A 20,161-nucleotide genomic window follows, 5' to 3' on the forward strand; every position below is an offset into this window, starting at 1 on the left:
TAACTCCACAATAATTTTGATGATTAAAATAAATTACATCGAAACGCAATTTACAAAAGAAAAACCTCGAACTGGTTACTATCGTCTAACTATTAACCTGATGGGTCAAACAATTGTATAAGCACGTGGTACTGGTCTCACAAATTACACCCCACGTGGATTAAACATAAAGAAAAGATGCTATATTGAAAAATATTGTCAAGACGAGATGTTATAATCTCACGCACATTCGCATTTAAGATTGATGATCTTAGTTAGAGTTAACGATCCTCAACACATCGTTCCACTTTACTCACAAAGTAGTGAAAAAGCTACTACTGGAAGATATTCTGAACTGCACACTCGAATTACACTGCGTTGCAATTTAAGATAACATATTTTAGATCGAAACCTGAAACAAAGGTGATTAAATTTCCAGTTAGGCTGAACTTAAGAAATCCATTGTCCTATGGACTTAGCAGAGACGCGCTTAGCCGGAGATCTTACCACTTCAGACACTCGCTGCGGCAGACTGCCTTGGGCCCCTACCGAGGGTGTTTCACAGATACAAACGGAAGTGACCAGAGAGGCAGCTTCCTATACCAACATGACAAGGGACGGACAGGACCATACTAAGAATAGAAACCTCTTTACTTTTAGAATGCGTAGCTACCTGTTCCGACATTGGTCCTACTGTTCTCTAGCAGACAGGCCTGTCTGCTACCATCAAGCATGCAACTAGAAATACATTTGCTCATTCATCCTTTCACATAGAAGGGAAGGGGGATGACAGTATATAAAAGAAAGCGGATATAGGTTCCGCATGAGACTGTGTGACATGAATTACATATAAACTGTGTTTTAAAGTGTACTAGTGTGACAGATCGTTCTTGTTTATGTGTAAAAGTAACACGTTCCACTGCTCAGTCTCCTCCCAGACAGAGTCAGAAACACCACAGTAAATTTAGGAGGGGAATTTATGCCGTAAATGACAACAAATTTAAGAAATTAACATGAAAGGAATCCAACAGAGACCTTTCATAGAACCCAGTAAGTTGTCCTGCACAGCAGGTGTTCATCGGAGACGGAGGGAAATATGATAGTACCAGTCTTGTCATCCATATACACTGATGGAAAAAAATCGCAGCACCAAGAAGAAGTTTTGCGACACAAACGAAAGTTGGTAGGCGTGTTTATACATCTGAAGTATGATGTCTATTAAAATTTTGCACCAGTCTTATGCGACTAGCGGAAGTATAGCCTCTATGAGGATGGAAAGCAGAATTGCTTTAAATACACGCTGTAACGATTCTGATCGTCAGTTACCGTTGAGATTGCCCGTGATGGGTTGATCTAAGTTAAGAATGCCTTTAAGGAGACGAAGACGCCATTATCAGCACCTCACTGGGTTTGAGCGAGGTCGTGTTGCTGGATGCTCTTTCTGCACTGCTGGAGTTTCTACATTGCCACTGTACACGATTACTGGCAGCGGTGGTCACGGGAATGAACGGTCGCAAGGAGACCTGGCTCCGGAATGCCACGTGGCACTACCGAGAGGGTATGCCATCGGGTTCGGTGCATGGCTGTGGCGCACCGCAGATCCAGATCTGCAGCAGCAATTTGAGCAGCATTTGGCACCACAGTGACTGTTAAAAATGGGTGACTTCATGCACAGCTCAGAACTAGGATGTCCTGTAGCGTGCATTCCATTCTCACAGTTTTGGTCTTCCGTGGTGTCAAGCGAGAGTTCATTGGAAGGCAGGCTGGAGATCTGTTGTGTTTTCTGATGAAACTTGTTTGTGCCTCGATGCCAGTGGGAGCAGTGTGTTGATTAGAAGGAGGTCAGTTGAGGCCTACAACCCACCTGTCTGCTTGCTACACACACTGGACCTACACCTGGAGTTATGGTCTGGTGTGCGAATTCGTATGACAGTAAGATAACTCTCAGGGTTATCTCACGCACCCTGACTGTAAATTTGTATGTCAGTCCGGTGATTCGACCTGTTGTGCTTCCATCCATGGAAAGGTTAACGCTTGTCCAGATACCACTGTGCTCGATTACCAGATCTGTCTTCAGTCGAGCATATATGGAACATCATCTGACGGCAGCTATATCGTCATCCGAAAACAGCATTAACCGTCCCTGCACTGACCGACCAGGTACAATAGTCATGGAACTCTACCCCACAAACTCACATCCTTCACCTGTACAACACAATGCATGCATGTTTGCATACTCGAAGTCAACATTCTGGCGGTAACGCCGATTATTAATGTACTAGCATTTCACTCTGCAATGGCTTATCTCGCGCTTACAACAATCTGTGATCTTGCAATTTTAATCGCTTACAGACAGGGTGACAATTTATTGATCTACACTCCTGGAAATTGAAATAAGAACACCGTGAATTCATTGTCCCAGGAAGGGGAAACTTTATTGACACATTCCTGGGGTCAGATACATCACATGATCACACTGACAGAACCACAGGCACATAGACACAGGCAACAGAGCATGCACAATGTCGGCACTAGTACAGTGTATATCCACCTTTCGCAGCAATGCAGGCTGCTATTCTCCCATGGAGACGATCGTAGAGATGCTGGATGTAGTCCTGTGGAACGGCTTGCCATGCCATTTCCACCTGGCGCCTCAGTTGGACCAGCGTTCGTGCTGGACGTGCAGACCGCGTGAGACGACGCTTCATCCAGTCCCAAACATGCTCAATGGGGGACAGATCCGGAGATCTTGCTGGCCAGGGTAGTTGACTTACACCTTCTAGAGCACGTTGGGTGGCACGGGATACATGCGGACGTGCATTGTCCTGTTGGAACAGCAAGTTCCCTTGCCGGTCTAGGAATGGTAGAACGATGGGTTCGATGACGGTTTGGATGTACCGTGCACTATTCAGTGTCCCCTCGACGATCACCAGTGGTGTACGGCCAGTGTAGGAGATCGCTCCCCACATCATGATGCCGGGTGTTGGCCCTGTGTGCCTCGGTCGTATGCAGTCCTGATTGTGGCGCTCACCTGCACGGCGCCAAACACGCATACGACCATCATTGGCACCAAGGCAGAAGCGACTCTCATCGCTGAAGACGACACGTCTCCATTCGTCCCTCCATTCACGCCTGTCGCGACACCACTGGAGGCGGGCTGCACGATGTTGGGGCGTGAGCGGAAGACGGCCTAACGGTGTGCGGGACCGTAGCCCAGCTTCATGGAGACGGTTGCGAATGGTCCTCGCCGATATCCCAGGAGCAACAGTGTCCCTAATTTGCTGGGAAGTGGCGGTGCGGTCCCCTACGGCACTGCGTAGGATTCTACGGTCTTGGCGTGCATCCGTGCGTCGCTGCGGTCCGGTCCCAGGTCGACGGGCACGTGCACCTTCCGCCGACCACTGGCGACAACATCGATGTACTGTGGAGACCTCACGCCCCACGTGTTGAGCAATTCGGCGGTACGTCCACCCGGCCTCCCGCATGCCCACTATACGCCCTCGCTCAAAGTCCGTCAACTGCACATACGGTTCACGTCCACGCTGTCGCGGCATGCTACCAGTGTTAAAGACTGCGATGGAGCTCCGTATGCCACGGCAAACTGGCTGACACTGACGGCGGCGGTTCACAAATGCTGCGCAGCTAGCGCCATTCGACGGCCAACACCGCGGTTCCTGGTGTGTCCGCTGTGCCGTGCGTGTGATCATTGCTTGTACAGCCCTCTCGCATTGTCCGGAGCAAGTATGGTGGGTCTGACACACCGGTGTCAATGTGTTGTTTTTTCCATTTCCAGGAGTGTATATGAAAAAACCGTAAATTAATTACAAACTACTTTCAACATTTAAACGTCACTGCACTTATTCGGATTTAGGTTATGTTATGTTCGATATGCCTGCCATCATTGGCGCTGATGGGGTGCAGACGAATAGCGAAATTCTGCAAACTAGCTGAAGTGTCGGAACGTCGATGCTGTCGATGACCTCCTGAAAGGCTCTTTTCAGCTCAGCAATGGTTTTTGGGTTATTGTTGAACACCTTGTCTTTAATATAGGCCCACCAAAGGAGTTAAACGTGTTCAGATCCGGAGAACATGGCGACCAACCGATGCCCGTGGCAGTGGCCTCTGGGCACCCTAGAGCCAGAGTGCGGTCTCCAAAGTGTTCCTCCAGGACATCATGAGAGTGCTTCGATGGGGTCGAACCCCACATATTGTGCAAATCAGGGTCACTCTGGATAATGGGGATGAAATCATCTTCCAAAACCTTGAAGTATCTTTCTGTAGTTACTTTGCCATAAAGGAATACCGCATCGATTATTCCGTCACTGGACGTTGCACACCACACAATCACCCGTTGACAGTGAAGTGACTTCTCGATCGCGAAATGCGGAATCACAGTCGCCAAATGCGCCAATTTTGCTTATTGACTAACCGATCCAAAAGAAAGTGGGCTTTGTCGCTAAAGGAAACCATACAGCGCATACTAATTCCTTTCATGCCCCGCTGCCAACAGCGCAGTTTGAACGTCTTAACTCAAAACATTCAGAAGGTATGACTATTTTACTTCATTTGGTTCCAGAACTGTCACACTGCATGTTACCCAGAAAAATGCATGGGAAAGTGTCGTCGTTTAGACACTGTAGGAGGATACACCATGACTCAGACAAAATTTCTTTTTAGTTTTTATACACATGGAAACATGCAAAATAGTGCACAAAAGTGTGAAAACTATCTTTTTATGTTCGAATAAGTATTAGAGATGCACTGATCCACACAGTCATGTCGATTAACATTGCAAAGTGAATCGAAATGGAGTGAGTACGTAAGGATGCTTGCAGGGAAGGCTACTGGTCGACTTCGGTTTCTTGGGAAAATTCGGTAATGCAGGTCACATACAGGACACTTGTACGACCTACTTTTGAATACTGCTCGTGTGTTGGGATCGCCAATAGGACAGATTAAAGGAAGACATCGAAGAAATTCTGAAGCATGCTGGTAGATTAGTAGTCGGTATGCTCGATAAACTCGCAAGTGTCATGGAAATTTGCCGAAAAATCAAATGGGAATCCATGAAGGGAAGGAGACGTTCTTTTCATAAAAGGCTTTTAAGAAAGTTTAGAGAACTGATATCTGAACAAACTGCAGAACGATTCTATTGCAAGCAAGAGCATATCGAGTAAGGACTACGAACAGAAAATAAGAGAAATCAAAACCCGTACGAAAATGTATACATTGTTGTTTCTCCCTAATTCGATTTGCGAGTGGAACAGGAAACGGAATAACTAATAGTGGTTCAACGTATCCCCCGCCATTCACCGTATGGTAGCTGGAACGTAGACATAGATATAAATGTAGACTCGGAGAATGTTGTACACTAGCCGCCGGAAGAATGTTTAAGACACATCTGGACCGACATTATCAGCAAAGTAATTTACGCGCATCTCCACTTCGTGCTTTGTTACGAAGGATTTTCTCGTATGTTATAGGTGCACTGGCCAAAAAATTAGCCTCCCACCCATCCCTCGCAGGAAAGATTACACGGAAACTGTTTTAACACGCCTGCTGCGTGTCACTGCACGCTTATTGAGATTGGAGGAGGAAAGATTGAGCGAGTGGTGCTTGGACGTCATTCGTTACAAGAATTTATTTGGAAATGCAGATTCACTTAAAACACAGAAACTCATAAGATTCAATAAAATACAATACAATAAATCGTTTTTAGAAAGAGAACAGCAACTACTTTCATTAATACACAGTACAGTTACAGGAGTCCCAGTTCAGTTTAAACTGGACACTGAATCTCAACAGCAACAAAGCCTGAATAATAAACTAGATAATCTCGAGAAGACGCAAAACAAATCAAACAGGAATTAATAATAAATACTTTAAATAAAGCATCAAATCTTGTGAACAACAAGTACTTCATATAAGGCATCAAATACTTTAAATAAAGCATCAGATCTTGTGAACAGTAAGTACTACAAATAAGGCATCAAATCTCGACTACAGTACACGTCGTAAAATCGGGAGCAAGTCCAGACGCTGGCGAGCCTATAGAACATAGGCTCTGACGTCACCACCATCCGGGTTGCCTCATAAATAGATGGTCCGAGAAACTCAAGATTAGCTGCCTCCAAAACACAGATAAAATACAATTTTAAAACAAAAGGTTGGATACGCGTAATCACGATGCGGCAATATGCCAACCCCAGTCCCCTGCAGCTTAAGTAAAGGAATCTATCTATCTCTCCAAATGATAATTCAAGATACGATGCCCCATGCAGGCTGTTAACGAAGGTACGAGGATCTGCAATAATTTCATAGATATGTGGGTGACTCCAAGACTTCTTAAGAAGATAATTGAGGACAAATTTCTAGTTGGTGTGATAAACGTCAGCTAGCTCTAAATGTGGAAAAATATAATACTACCCAGTATGTCATCCTCGACGGCGAGTGTTCATCAGGGACGAGGGTATCGTCAGGCGTGCCCCAGGGACGTGTGATAGGACCGCTGTTGTTCTCTGTATACATAAATGATTTGGTGGACTGAATGGGCAGCAATCTGCAGTTGTTTGCTGATGATGCTGTGGTGTATGGTAAGGGGTCGAAGTTGAGAGGCTGCAGGAAGATACAAAATAACTTACACAAGACTTCTAGTTGGTATGATGAATGGCAGCTAGCTCTAGGTGTGAAAAAATTTAAGTTAATGCAGATGATTAGGAAAATCAAACCTGTAATGTTCGGATACAGCATTATTAGTGTCCCCCTTGACACAGTCATGTCGTTCAAATACACTCCTGGAAATGGAAAAAAGAACACATGGACACCGGTGTGTCAGACCCACCATACTTGCTCCGGACAATGCGAGAGGGCTGCACAAGCAATGATCACACGCACGGCACAGCGGACACACCAGGAACCGCGGTGTTGGCCGTCGAATGGCGCTAGCTGCGCAGCATTTGTGCACCGCCGCCGTCAGTGTCGGCCAGTTTGCCGTGGCATACGGAGCTCCATCGCAGTCTTTAACACTGGTAGCATGCCGCGACAGCGTGGACGTGAACCGTATGTGCAGTTGACGGACTTTGAGCGAGGGCGTGTAGTGGGCATGCGGGAGGCCGGGTGGACGTACCGCCGAATTGCTTAACACGTGGGGCGTGAGGTCTCCACAGTACATCGATGTTGTCGCCAGTGGTCGGCGGAAGGTGCACGTGCCCGTCGATCTGGGACCGGACCGCAGCGACGCACGGATGCACGCCAAGACCGTAGGATCCTACGCAGTGCCGTAAGGGACCGCACCGCCACTTCCCAGCAAATTAGGGACACTGTTGCCCCCGGGGTATCGGCGAGGACCATTCGCAACCGTCTCCATGAAGCTGGGCTACGGTCCCGCACACCGTTAGGCCGTCTTCCGCTCACGCCCCAACATCGTGCAGCCCGCCTCCAGTGGTGTCGCGACAGGCGTGAATGGAGGGACGAATGGAGACGTGTCGTCTTCAGCGATGAGAGTCGCTTCTGCCTTGGTGCCAATGATGGTCGTATGCGTGTTTGGCGCCGTGCAGGTGAGCGCCACAATCAGGACTGCATACGACCGAGGCACACAGGACCAACACCCGGCATCATGGTGTGGGGAGCGATCTCCTACACTGGCCGTACACCCCTGGTGATCGTCGAGGGGACACTGAATAGTGCACGGTACATCCAAACCGTCATCGAACCCATCGTTCTACCATTCCTAGACCGGCAAGGGAACTTGCTGTTCCAACAGGACAATGCACGTCCGCATGTATCCCGTGCCACCCAACGTGCTCTAGAAGGTGTAAGTCAACTACCCTGGCCAGCAAGATCTCCGGATCTGTCCCCCATTGAGCATGTTTGGGACTGGATGAAGCGTCGTCTCACGCGGTCTGCACGTCCAGCACGAACGCTGGTCCAACTGAGGCGCCAGGTGGAAATGGCATGGCAAGTCGTTCCACAGGACTACATCCAGCATCTCTACGATCGTCTCCATGGGAGAATAGCAGCCTGCATTGCTGCGAAAGGTGGATATACACTGTACTAGTGCCGACATTGTGCATGCTCTGTTGCCTGTGTCTATGTGCCTGTGGTTCTGTCAGTGTGATCATGTGATGTACCTGACCCCAGGAATGTGTCAATAAAGTTTCCCCTTCCTGGGACAATGAATTCACGGTGTTCTTATTTCAATTTCCAGGAGTGTATGTAGGCGCAATGTTGTGAAGCTATATGAAATGGAACGAGCATGTGAGGATTGTAGTAGGAAAGGCAAATGGTCGACTTCGATTTATTGGGAGAATTTTAGAAAAAAAACGCATATACGACGCTGGTACAACCTATTCTTGACTACTGCTGGAGTTTTTGTGAGCCGTAGCAGATTCCGTTGAAACAGGAAATCGAAGTAATTCAGAAGCGGGCTTCTAGATTTGTTACCGATAGGTTCAAACAACACATAAATGTGACGGAGATGCTTCGGGAACTCAAATGAGAATCCCCGAAGGAAAGGAGACGTTCTTTTCGGGGGACACCATTGACAAAATTTAGAGAACCGGCAATTGAAGCTGACTGCCGAATGATTCTGCTGTCGCCAACATACAATGAGCGTGAGGTCCACGAAGATAAGTAGATTAGAGCTCATAGGAAGCCATATAGACAGTCATTTTCTCTCTCTCTATTTACGAGCGGAACAGGAAAGGAAATGACTAATAGTGGGACAGGGTACCCTCCATTTGTGGAGTACCTATGTAGATTTACATCGAAGCGCCAAAGAAACTGGTACACGCATGTGTATTCAAATACAGAGATATGTAAACAGGCAGAATACGCTTCTGCACTCGGTAACGCCTATATAAGACAACAAGTGTCTGACGCAGCTAGGTCGGTTTCCGCTGCTACAATGGCAGGTTATCAAGACTTACGTGAGTTAGAACGTGGTGTTATAGTCGGCGCACGAGCGATGGGACACAACATCTCCGAGGTAGCGAATAAATGGGGATCTTCCCGTACGACCATTTCACGAGTGTACCGTGAATATCAGGAATTCAGTAAAACATCAAATCTCTGAGATCGCTGCGGCCGGAAAAAGATCCTCCAAGAACGGGACCAATGACGACAGAAGAAAAACGTTCAACGTGACAGGAGTGCAGCCCTTCCGCAAACTACTGCAGATTTTAATGCTGGTCAGTCAACAAGTGTCAGAGTGTGAATCATTCAACGAAACATCATCAACATGGGCTTTCGGAGCCGAAGGCCCTCTCGTGTACCCTTGATCACTGCACGACACAAAGCCTTACGCCTCACCTGGGCCCGTCAACACCGACATTCGACTGCTGACAACTGGAAACGTGTTGCCTGGTCGGACGACTCTCGTTTCAAATCGTATCGAGCGGATGGACGTGTACGGTATGGAGACATCCTCGTGAGTCCATGGACTCTACATATCAGCAGGGAATCCATAGACTCTGCATGTCAGCAGGAGGCTGTTCAGGCTGGTGGAGGCTCTGTAATGGAGTGGGACGTGTATAGTTGGAGTGATGTGGGACCCCTGATACGTCTAGATACGACTCTGACAGGTGACACGTACGTAAGCATCCTGGCTGATCACCTGTATCCATTCACGTCCATTGGGCATTCCGACGGTCTTGGGCAGTTCCAGCGGGACAGTCCAGAATTGCTACAGAGTGGCTACAGAAATACTCTTCTGAGGTTAAACACTTGCGCTGCCCACCGAAGTCCCCAGAGGTGAACATTATTGAGCATATCTTGGATGCCTTGTAACGTGTTGTTCACAAGAGATCTCCACCGGCTCTTAATCTTACACATTTATGGACAGCTCTGCAAGATTCATGGAGTCAATTCCGTCCAGCACTACTTCAGACGTTAGTCGAGTCCATGCCCCATCGTTATTCGTTATGCGGCACTTCTGCAGGCTCATGGGTGACCTACACGATATTATGCAGGTGTACCAGGTTTGGCTCTTCAATCACTCGGCAAATGCGATAAGATAGCAAGCACTCTCTAGTCACACACAGACGCAGACGCAAAAAATCGGAATTGCACGACGTGTAAACAGGACCGAGAAATGCATCAAAAGCAGATGAATGCTAGTGAACAGTTCCAAACCTCTCTCACCCGGTTTCTGTAATGGAAATTCGTCAGAAGACGGCTTCCGACTCCAAGATGTCAACCGCTGCAGCCCAGCCCCTGGAACTGGAGCCCCACAGCAGAATGCGCCCCATAGGGCTGTACCGCACTGGGATGACACGGCAGGTCTGCTGGCCGCTCTGCTGGCAGCCCTCAGATCTGACAGTACGAGATGCCAGCAGAGACGCCAGGTGAATGACTTCAGCCTGCGCTCAGTAGAAGAGCTAGTAGCATTGTATGCAGGTTCGAAATAAAAAGGGAATGTGAGTACATCCCTTCATTGCTGATCGTGACATAGAAGGGTTATTTGACACGCTGTTTAATTTGTTAAGGAAATACAGTGCTAAATTTTCCAGTTTTGTGAGGATGTCAGTACGTTCATTTGATGAGTTAGTGGAGGTCTGACGAGATTAACTCACGAAAAGGGACAGTGTTTTGAGGAAAGTAATCTCACCATAAGAAAAGATTTTCGTGACCCGTATAGTCGGTAGGTAATTATTTGTTGTCTGCAGTTATATTTACCATTTTAGTTGTAACTGTAAAGTGTATATAGAACTGATTTTTCAGTTTTTATTTGAAACTTATGTTATTATAAACTGCAATTCGCTTTACAAGGGTTTTGGAGAAAAAATAGGAAACGTAACTCATTTGTTTACATGCATTATTTCTTACAATAATTCTAACGTGTCTGACGTATCGGACCCATTAGTACGATTTTCGGCAGCGGGAGATGTAGCTGCGCTGTTCAGGTCTGGAAGTTGGTTTTCAAGAAAACTTGCATAGCCGTATAGTAAAATGTGCTTTGTCTGTAGTGTAACGTATTTGTTACTGGAGTGGAGCATCAGGAACAGGCTGTAAGGATACTGAGGATCGATAATTTCCACTATCTGCAGCTGTCCAGTGTTTAGAACGTGCGTTATTATAAGTAGTTTGAACCTGGTATCACGTGTAGGGGCTTACTCTTCGAACTTGCCTTCATTTACGACCCTCGTAATTCCCAACACGACCTCTCTTTCTTCTCAGTGCTCGTTTTCAGTAGGTCTCAGATGCAGTGGTCCAAGCTGCTGATCTCATCTGAATCCCGCAGGTAAAACATTCAGCATCAGAAGTGTCCATAGCGCTCACGTGGACGAAAATAACTGCGTACGTTTGCGCGGCAGGCAGCTGTGCTGGCAGCCCTGCTGGCGCCTGGGTGCGGGGGCGGCCCGCCTGCTGCCAGCTGTCGCCTCCCGGCTCCACGCGGTCGCGCCCAACTGACCCTTCGGCGCGCTCTCCTGCAGCTTCCGCCAAAACACGCCCCACCCGTCAGACGGGCCGGCACAGCTACGAATTCGGCATTCTGAGAACGGCCAACGCGACCCAGCGGCTCGTGTCAACCACGTGGCACACCGAACCTCTTGCTTCCCGCTAGCACCAACACACTCCTTGCCGGTTACTCACCAGGAGACACCGCCAGCGCCTCAGTTCACCTAGCGCGTGCGCCCTCTGACGGAAGATACACCCTCTCGCTCGCTAGCCGTGACATATCGACTCGCGGCACGGCTACACTCATGCTCAAGGATAATTGCAGAATGTGGTGCCACACAACGTGGTACTACACAAAACTGGCGCTAACAGCATAGGCACATAGGGAACACACACGACACAGATCTGTAAGTCCGCGGTATTGGTGATAAGCTGAGAAAAACGTCCCGAAACACGTGTCCTACAAAACGTCACTGTTTCCTGCGCATGTACCCCGACATCAATATGGGGTATGATCACCATGCACATGTACACAGGCCGCTCAACGGGTTGGCATACTCTGGATCAGGTGGTCGAGTAGCTGCTGGGGTATAGCCTCCCACTCTTGCACCAGTGCCTGTCGCAGCTCCTGAAGTGTCCTAGGGGTTTGAAGACGTGCAGCGATACGTCGACCGAGAGCATCCCAGACGTGCTCGACGGGGTTTAGGTCTGGAGAACAGGCAGGCCACTCCATTCGTCTGATATCTTATGTTTCAAGGTACTCCTCCACGATGGTAGCTCGGTGGGGCCATGCGTTATCATCCATCAGGAGGAAGGTGGGACCCACTGCACCTCTGAAAAGGTGGACATACTGGTGCAAAATGGCGTCCCGATACATCTGACATGTTACAGTTCCTCTGTCAAAGACATGCAGGGGTGTACGTGCACCAATCATAATCCCACCCCACACCACGACCTCCATACAGGTCCCTTTCAAGGACATCAAGGGGTTGGTATCTGGTTCCTGGTTCACGCCAGATGAAAACCCGGCGAGAATCACTGTTCAGACTATACCTGGACTCGTCCGTGAACATAACCTGGGACCACTGTTCCAGTTACCATGTACTGTGTTCTTGACACCAGGCTTTACGGGCTCTCCCGTGACCAGGGGTCATTGGAATGCACCTTGGAGGTCTCCGAGCGAATAAACCATGTCTGTTCAGACGTCTGTAGACTGTATGTCTGGAGACAACGGTTCCAGATGCTGTGGTAAGGTCCCGAGCAAGGCTACCTGCAGTACTCCGTGCCCGTCTGCGGGCACTGATGGTGAGGTATCGGTCTTCTCGTGGTGTTGCACACTGTGGACGTTCCTTACTGTAGCGCCTGGACACGTTTCCTGTCTGTTGGAATCGTTGACATAAGAGATCACACTCTGTGGCACACGGAGGGCCCGTGCTACGACCTGCTGTGTTTGAAATGGCTGGCTGCTGTGTTTGACCAGCCTCCAGTCGCCCTAGTATTCTACCCCTCATAACGTCATCAGTATGTGTTCTTTCAGCTATTTTCAACACACAGTCACCATTAGTACGTCTGAAAACGTCTGAACACTTACTCGCTGCACCGAACTCTGACATGCACCAACACACCTCAGCGTATGTGGACTGCTTCCAGCGCCACCGTGCGACGACCGCAGGTCAAATGCACCGCATGGTCATACCCCTAGGTTTAAACCCGCAACCTGCCCACCAGAACGTTGTTTCACCATGTATCAGCATTATCCTTAATTTATGAGCATGAGTGTAGCATTGATAATGACCTGACTTCGGCGAGGAAAAGAGTCCACAAATTTCATCAAGTATGCCATGTCCAGGTGAAACCACTCATTGATAATTAAGTCCAGTCAGCTAAGAAATCACTCCAGTCGTAATTGCTACATTTCAGCTTCCTTTCGCAGACTTAAACTGTGCATTTAAGATCAGGTGATCAATTATGCCAGTCGACAATACCTGGAAGATCGTCAAACGAGGATGATATGTATGCTGCCCTTTGAACACTGCTATTGTCATCTTGGAAGGCGCTAAGCACACAGCGTACTCATCACGAAGATGTAAAGGAAAGGCCAACACTTGGTAAGCGAGGATGTTGAAGTAAACTTCCTGGCTCATGTTCACGGTAACGAAATAAGTGGGCCCACGCTTTTTGTACGAAAAACATCCGGAAAACACTACGAAACACTTCTGGCCTACACTACACCCTGCACACACTGCGAGTAAAATTGCTCTGTGCATGTGACGCCTCGCATCGTTTCAAAGGAAGCAAACACGTGACTCGTCTGATGACAATACACGCCTCCGGTCATCAGCGGTCAATTTTATGTGCTATGTGGTTCAATTTGTCGCTGTGAGAAGTAGACTTCTGCGAAGTACCCGATACCAAACCGTCCACTGCTGCGTTCCCCAACGCAGTGTTAGCTCGGAAACTGGTTAAGACTGAACTGCATACACCTGTCGGGTTTCAAAATTGATTGTCAATCAAATTGCGTGATTCTCGGCTCCGGCCGATAACGGTTAGGATCTTTTTACGATCACTGCTCTTACGCCGTAGTACGTGGAGGCAAGGGGTGCACCATTGCTTGTTGGACAGCCCGCGTTGATACGCCAACAAATGAGGAAACTCCATTCACGGGGGCGTCATGACACGTCAGCATGCTCTTTGAGCACGGCTAATACACTCCTGGAAATTGAAATAAGAACACCGTGAATTCATTGTCCCAGGAAGGGGAAACTTTATTGACACATTCCTGGGGTCAGATACATCACATGATCACACTGACAGAACCACAGGCACATAGACACAGGCAACAGAGCATGCACAATTTCGGCACTAGTACAGTGTATATCCACCTTTCGCAGCAATGCAGGCTGCTATTCTCCCATGGAGACGATCGTAGAGATGCTGGATGTAGTCCTGTGGAACGGCTTGCCATGCCATTTCCACCTGGCGCCTCAGTTGGACCAGCGTTCGTGCTGGACGTGCAGACCGCGTGAGACGACGCTTCATCCAGTCCCAAACATGCTCAATGGGGGACAGATCCGGAGATCTTGCTGGCCAGGGTAGTTGACTTACACCTTCTAGAGCACGTTGGGTGGCACGGGATACATGCGGACGTGCATTGTCCTGTTGGAACAGCAAGTTCCCTTGCCGGTCTAGGAATGGTAGAACGATGGGTTCGATGACGGTTTGGATGTACCGTGCACTATTCAGTGTCCCCTCGACGATCACCAGTGGTGTACGGCCAGTGTAGGACATCGCTCCCCACACCATGATGCCGGGTGTTGGCCCTGTGTGCCTCGGTCGTATGCAGTCCTGATTGTGGCGCTCACCTGCACGGCGCCAAACACGCATTCGACCATCATTGGCACCAAGGCAGAAGCGACTCTCATCGCTGAAGACGACACGTCTCCATTCGTCCCTCCATTCACGCCTGTCGCGACACCACTGGAGGCGGGCTGCACGATGTTGGGGCGTGAGCGGAAGACGGCCTAACGGTGTGCGGGACCGTAGCCCAGCTTCATGGAGACGGTTGCGAATGGTCCTCGCCGATACCCCAGGAGCAACAGTGTCCCTAATTTGCTGGGAAGTGGCGGTGCGGTCCCCTACGGCACTGCGTAGGATCCTACGGTCTTGGCGTGCATCCGTGCGTCGCTGCGGTCCGGTCCCAGGTCGACGGGCACGTGCACCTTCCGCCGACCACTGCCAACAACATCGATGTACTGTGGAGACCTCACGCCCCACGTGTTGAGCAATTCGGCGGTACGTCCACCCGGCCTCCCGCATGCCCACTATACGCCCTCGCTCAAAGTCCGTCAACTGCACATACGGTTCACGTCCACGCTGTCGCGGCATGCTACCAGTGTTAAAGACTGCGATGGAGCTCCGTATGCCACGGCAAACTGGCTGACACTGACGGCGGCGGTGCACAAATGCTGCGCAGCTAGCGCCATTCGACGGCCAACACCGCGGTTCCTTGTGTGTCCGCTGTGCCGTGCGTGTGATCATTGCTTGTACAGCCCTCTCGCAGTGTCCGGAGCAAGTATGGTGGGTCTGACACACCGGTGTCAATGTGTTCTTTTTTCCATTTCCAGGAGTGTACAAAAAATAAAAAACACAAAGGTATTATCACAATTCACTGAAGACCAAGAGCTCCACGAATTGAGCCAGTCAATCAGTAACCCGTTGGTCCACCTCTTGCCCTTATGAAAGTAGTTATTTGGCTTGGCATTGATAGATAGAGTTGTTGGATGTCTCACTGAGGGATATAGTGCCAAATTATGTACAACTGGAGCGTTAGATCGCCAAAATCCCGAGTTGGTTGGAGGCCCCTGCCCATAATGCTTCAAAGGTTATCATTTTGGAAGAGACCCGGCGACCTTGCTGGCCAACAGATGGTTTGGCAGGCATGAAGACAAGCACGAGAAACGTTCACCGTGTTGCTGAAATGTAATCCCAGGATGGCTAGCCACGAGGACCAACAAAACGGGGCGCAGGGTGTTGTCGACGTACCGCTGTGCTGTAAGAGTGCCACGATGACAGTCGAAGGGGTGCTGGTACGAAAAGAGATGGCACCCCAGCCGATTGCTCCTGGTTGTCGGACCACGTGGAGTGGGACAGTCAGGTTGCTATCCCACCGCTGTGCGAGGCGTCTCTAAACACGTCTTCACTGGTCCTTACTCTCGCACGCCATATATAGCGACAAGCAGGTGTGATGGTCTTTGTTGCCATTTCATTCCATAGCAAGACCCCACTGGTTTTCATCCACAGCATCCTTACAGCGCACCGGCAAGTCGACGATATTCCACGCCCTATTTTGTTACCCTTCGTGGCAACCATCCTGGGCTTACATTTCAACAAGGTAACACACGCCCACACAAGGCGAGAATTTCTAGTAAATCATGCTTGTCAAACTATGCCTTGGCCAGCAAGGTCACCGGATCCCTTCCAGACTGAAAACGTCTGGAGCGTTATGCGCAGGGCCGTCAAAACCGGCTCAGTATTGTGACAGAATTGGACAGAATTTAGCACGATGAGGACATCCAGCAATTCTGTCAAGCAGTGCCAAGCCGAACAGCTGCTTGCATAAGGGTCAGAAGTGGACCAAAGCGTTGCTGACCCGCTCAATTTGTAAAGCTCTCTCTCCTAAACAAATCATTCAATTTTTCCAAAATTGCAAGCATTTGTTTGTCTGTACATGAACATCACAGCTAACGATTTCCGACCCAGTCGAATAATTCCTTCGTGGTGCGACTTTTTTTTCAGACGGCACAATATTGTCAGCCTGTGAGACAGCTCTAACGAGGCAGAGTTCGAAGAAAGAGCTTGTCATACCGCAGTATTGCGGCTCGTACAGAAAGAGCTGCTACGATAGTTAGTCGGGTGTAGAAACAGGGAAAGCTTGTTGGTTAATATCGTTTTCAATCCTGTATCGGATAGCACAACACTGTGTGTAGTGTATCGGGTGCTTCACTAGAAGTATACATGTTTACTTGATGGCACCTTTGGCGAAGAAACCAACATCAGGATACTATCTCTGACATTTATATTTTGAAAGTTGAGTCCTGCTGTGAATCAGAAAATTGGCTCTGAGCACTATGGGACTCAACTGCTGTGGTCATTAGTCCCCTAGAACTTAGAACTACTTAAACCTAACTAACCTAAGAACATCACACACATCCATGCCCGAGGCAGGATTCGAACCTGCGACCGTAGCACTCGCACGGTTCCGGACTGCGCGCCTAGAACCGCGAGACCACCGCGGCCGGCTGTGAATCAGAGTCGAGGAGCGTAAGTACAACGCTCATTATAAAACAAATCTATTATCTTATAAGAATAGCGAGGTCAGTGCTCCGCCTTTTTCTGAATTGTTAATATAACTGATCCTTGACTTCGGCTATTGTGCACAAAGATAACGCCGTCACAGTGAGAACAACAAGGTTAAGTACGTACCAGGTTTTATTTATTATTAATGGGTCGCCTAACCACGAAAAAGTCGTAGGACAATATAAATGATCTTGGAACCAAAGGCAAGACTGCGTGTTACAGAGTTTTACTTACTCTAATGACTGATCAAATTCACAATAAAAATGAACAGAGAACAAAATTTTCTAAAATTCAAATTATAAAAGCTTCACGATGTGATCAAAAGTACCCGGACACCTGGCTGAAAATGAATTAAGAGTTCGTGGCGCCCTCCATCGGTAATGCTGGAAATCAATACGCTGTTGGCCCACCCTTAGCCTTGATGGCAGAGCCCACTCTCACAAGCATACGTTCAATCAGGCGCTGGAAGGTTTCTTGGGGAATGGCATCAGTCGGCGTCCCAAAACATCCCAAAGGTGTTCTGTAGGATTCAGGTCAGGACTATATTCAGGCCAGTCCATTACAGGGATGTTATTGTCGTGCAACCACTCCACCACAGGCCGTGCATTATGAACAGGTGCTCGATCGTGTTGAAAGATGCAGTCGCCATCCCCGAATTCCTCTTCAACAGTGGGAAGCAAGGAGGTGCTTAAAACGTCAGTGTAGGCCTGTGCTGTGACAGTGAAACGCAAGACAACAAGGGGTGCAAGCCCCCTCCATGAAAAACACGACCACACCATAACACCACCGCCTCCGAATTTTACTGTTGGCACTACACACGCTGGCAGATGACGTTCACCTGGCATTCACCATACTCACAAGCTGCCATCGGATCGCCACATTGTGTACCGTGAATCGTCACTCCACACAACGTTTTTCCACTCTTCAGTCGTCCGATGTTTACGCTCCTTACACCAAGAGAGGCGTCGTTTGGCATTTACCGGGGTGCCTTATGAGCAGCCGCTCAACCATGAAATCCAAGTTTTCTCACCTCCCGCCTAACTGTCATCGTTGTTGCAGTGGATCCTACACAATTTGGAACTCCTTTGTGATGGTCTGGATAGATGTCTGCCTATTACACATTACGACCCTCTTCAACTGTCTGCGGTCCCTACACACGTATGACACAAGTGACACCCAATCACCTGACCACGTTCGAAGTGCGTGAGTTCCGCGGAGCGCCCCATTCTGCTCTCTCACGATGTGTAATGACGACTGAGGTCGCTGATATGGAATACCTGGCAGTGGGTGTCAGTACAATGCACCTAATGTGAAAAGCTAATTTTTTTGGGGGTGTACTGATAATTTTGGTCATACAGTGTACGTCTACATGACTAATCTGCTACTTGACCTTAAGCGCCTGGCAGAAGGTCCACCAAACCGCCTTCAGACTATTTCTCTACAGTTCAACTCTCGATCAGCGCGTGTGAAATATGAACGCTCAAATCTTCCGTACATGATTGAAATTTCATGAAAAGAATCCGCGCCGGCCGCGGTGGCCGAGCGGTTCTAAACGCTTCAGTCCGGAACCGCGCGACTGCTACGATCGCAGGTTCGAATCCTGCCTCGGGCATGGATGTGTGTGATGTCGTTAGGTTAGTTAGGTTTAGGTAGTTCTAAGTCTAGGGGACTGATGACCTCCGATGTTGTCCCATAGTGCTCAGAGCCATTTGAACCAAAAGAATCCGCCGCAACGAAAAACGCCATTGTTTTAATGATTGCCATCCCAACTCCCTTATCATATCCCTCTCCTCTATTTTCCGAGAGTAGAAAACGAGCAGCCTTTCTTTCAACATTTCGCTGTCCTCTATCCAGTGTGCGATTTGCGGGGGGAGATAGGGGGGATTTCCCCCCCTCTCCATCAGACCATCCCTTTCTCTGGTTCTAATTTATGCATCCCAACCTGGGATGTTTATTTCCCAAGCACTGGAGTAAAACTTTACATATAATTTAAATCTGTGGAGCCGAACACTGAAAGTTTACTATTAATACTATTAATATGTTTGCTTATTAATTTTGAAAAAGTGTTATGTAGTAGTCAAGCATTTCAAAACATTTAGAACTAAATGACAAGACGACGCACGCCACATTTCCGTAGCATGCCGCAATGTTGCAAGACGTCGCCCCAGCGTAGAGCCTTTAGAGCCAGGTCTGTATTGTATGGTGGATGTGATGTGTTGCGTACGAAACTAAAACCTGCATTCAGATCCAAACGTCGTGGAAAACTGTGAAGAGGTGTCAAAAAATGGTTCAAATGGCTCTGAGCACTATGGGACTTAACATCTGTGGTCATCAGTCCCCTAGAACTTAGAACTACTTAAACATAACTAACCTAAGGACATCACACACATCAATGCCCGAGGCAGGATTCGAACCTGCGACCGTACCAGTCGCGCGGTTCCGGACTGAGCGCCTAGAACCGCTAGACCACCGCGGCCGGCGAAGAGGTGTCATCCTGCAACAAGATAACGCTCGCCCACATTCTGCCAAACGGACAGCCGACGCAATAAAGGAGTTGAGATTCGACGTTCTGGAACATCCACCATACAGTCCAAACCTGGCTCCAAGCGATTTTCACATGTTTGGACCCTTAACGGAAGCACCATAGGGAAGAAGATTTGAAAGTGATGAAGACGTCATTGCTGCGGTGCAAAATTGGTTACATATGAAACCGATAAACGTATTTTCTGATGAAATAAAAAAACTCGTAAAACGTCGGGAAAACTCCATTGAACTCCAGAGAGGTTACGTAGAAAAATAACGCATGTTTCGGTTTTCTATCATCAGAATAAGTACAGCTTTTCACAAATGTGCCTTTACTTTCTCAATTCCCCTCGTACACCTGTATGTAGATGATTTTGTAGATAAGCTTTACCTATAATGTACTTTT

Source organism: Schistocerca nitens, chromosome 6 (genome assembly GCF_023898315.1).
Source record: "Schistocerca nitens isolate TAMUIC-IGC-003100 chromosome 6, iqSchNite1.1, whole genome shotgun sequence".
Taxonomy (NCBI): domain Eukaryota; kingdom Metazoa; phylum Arthropoda; class Insecta; order Orthoptera; family Acrididae; genus Schistocerca; species Schistocerca nitens.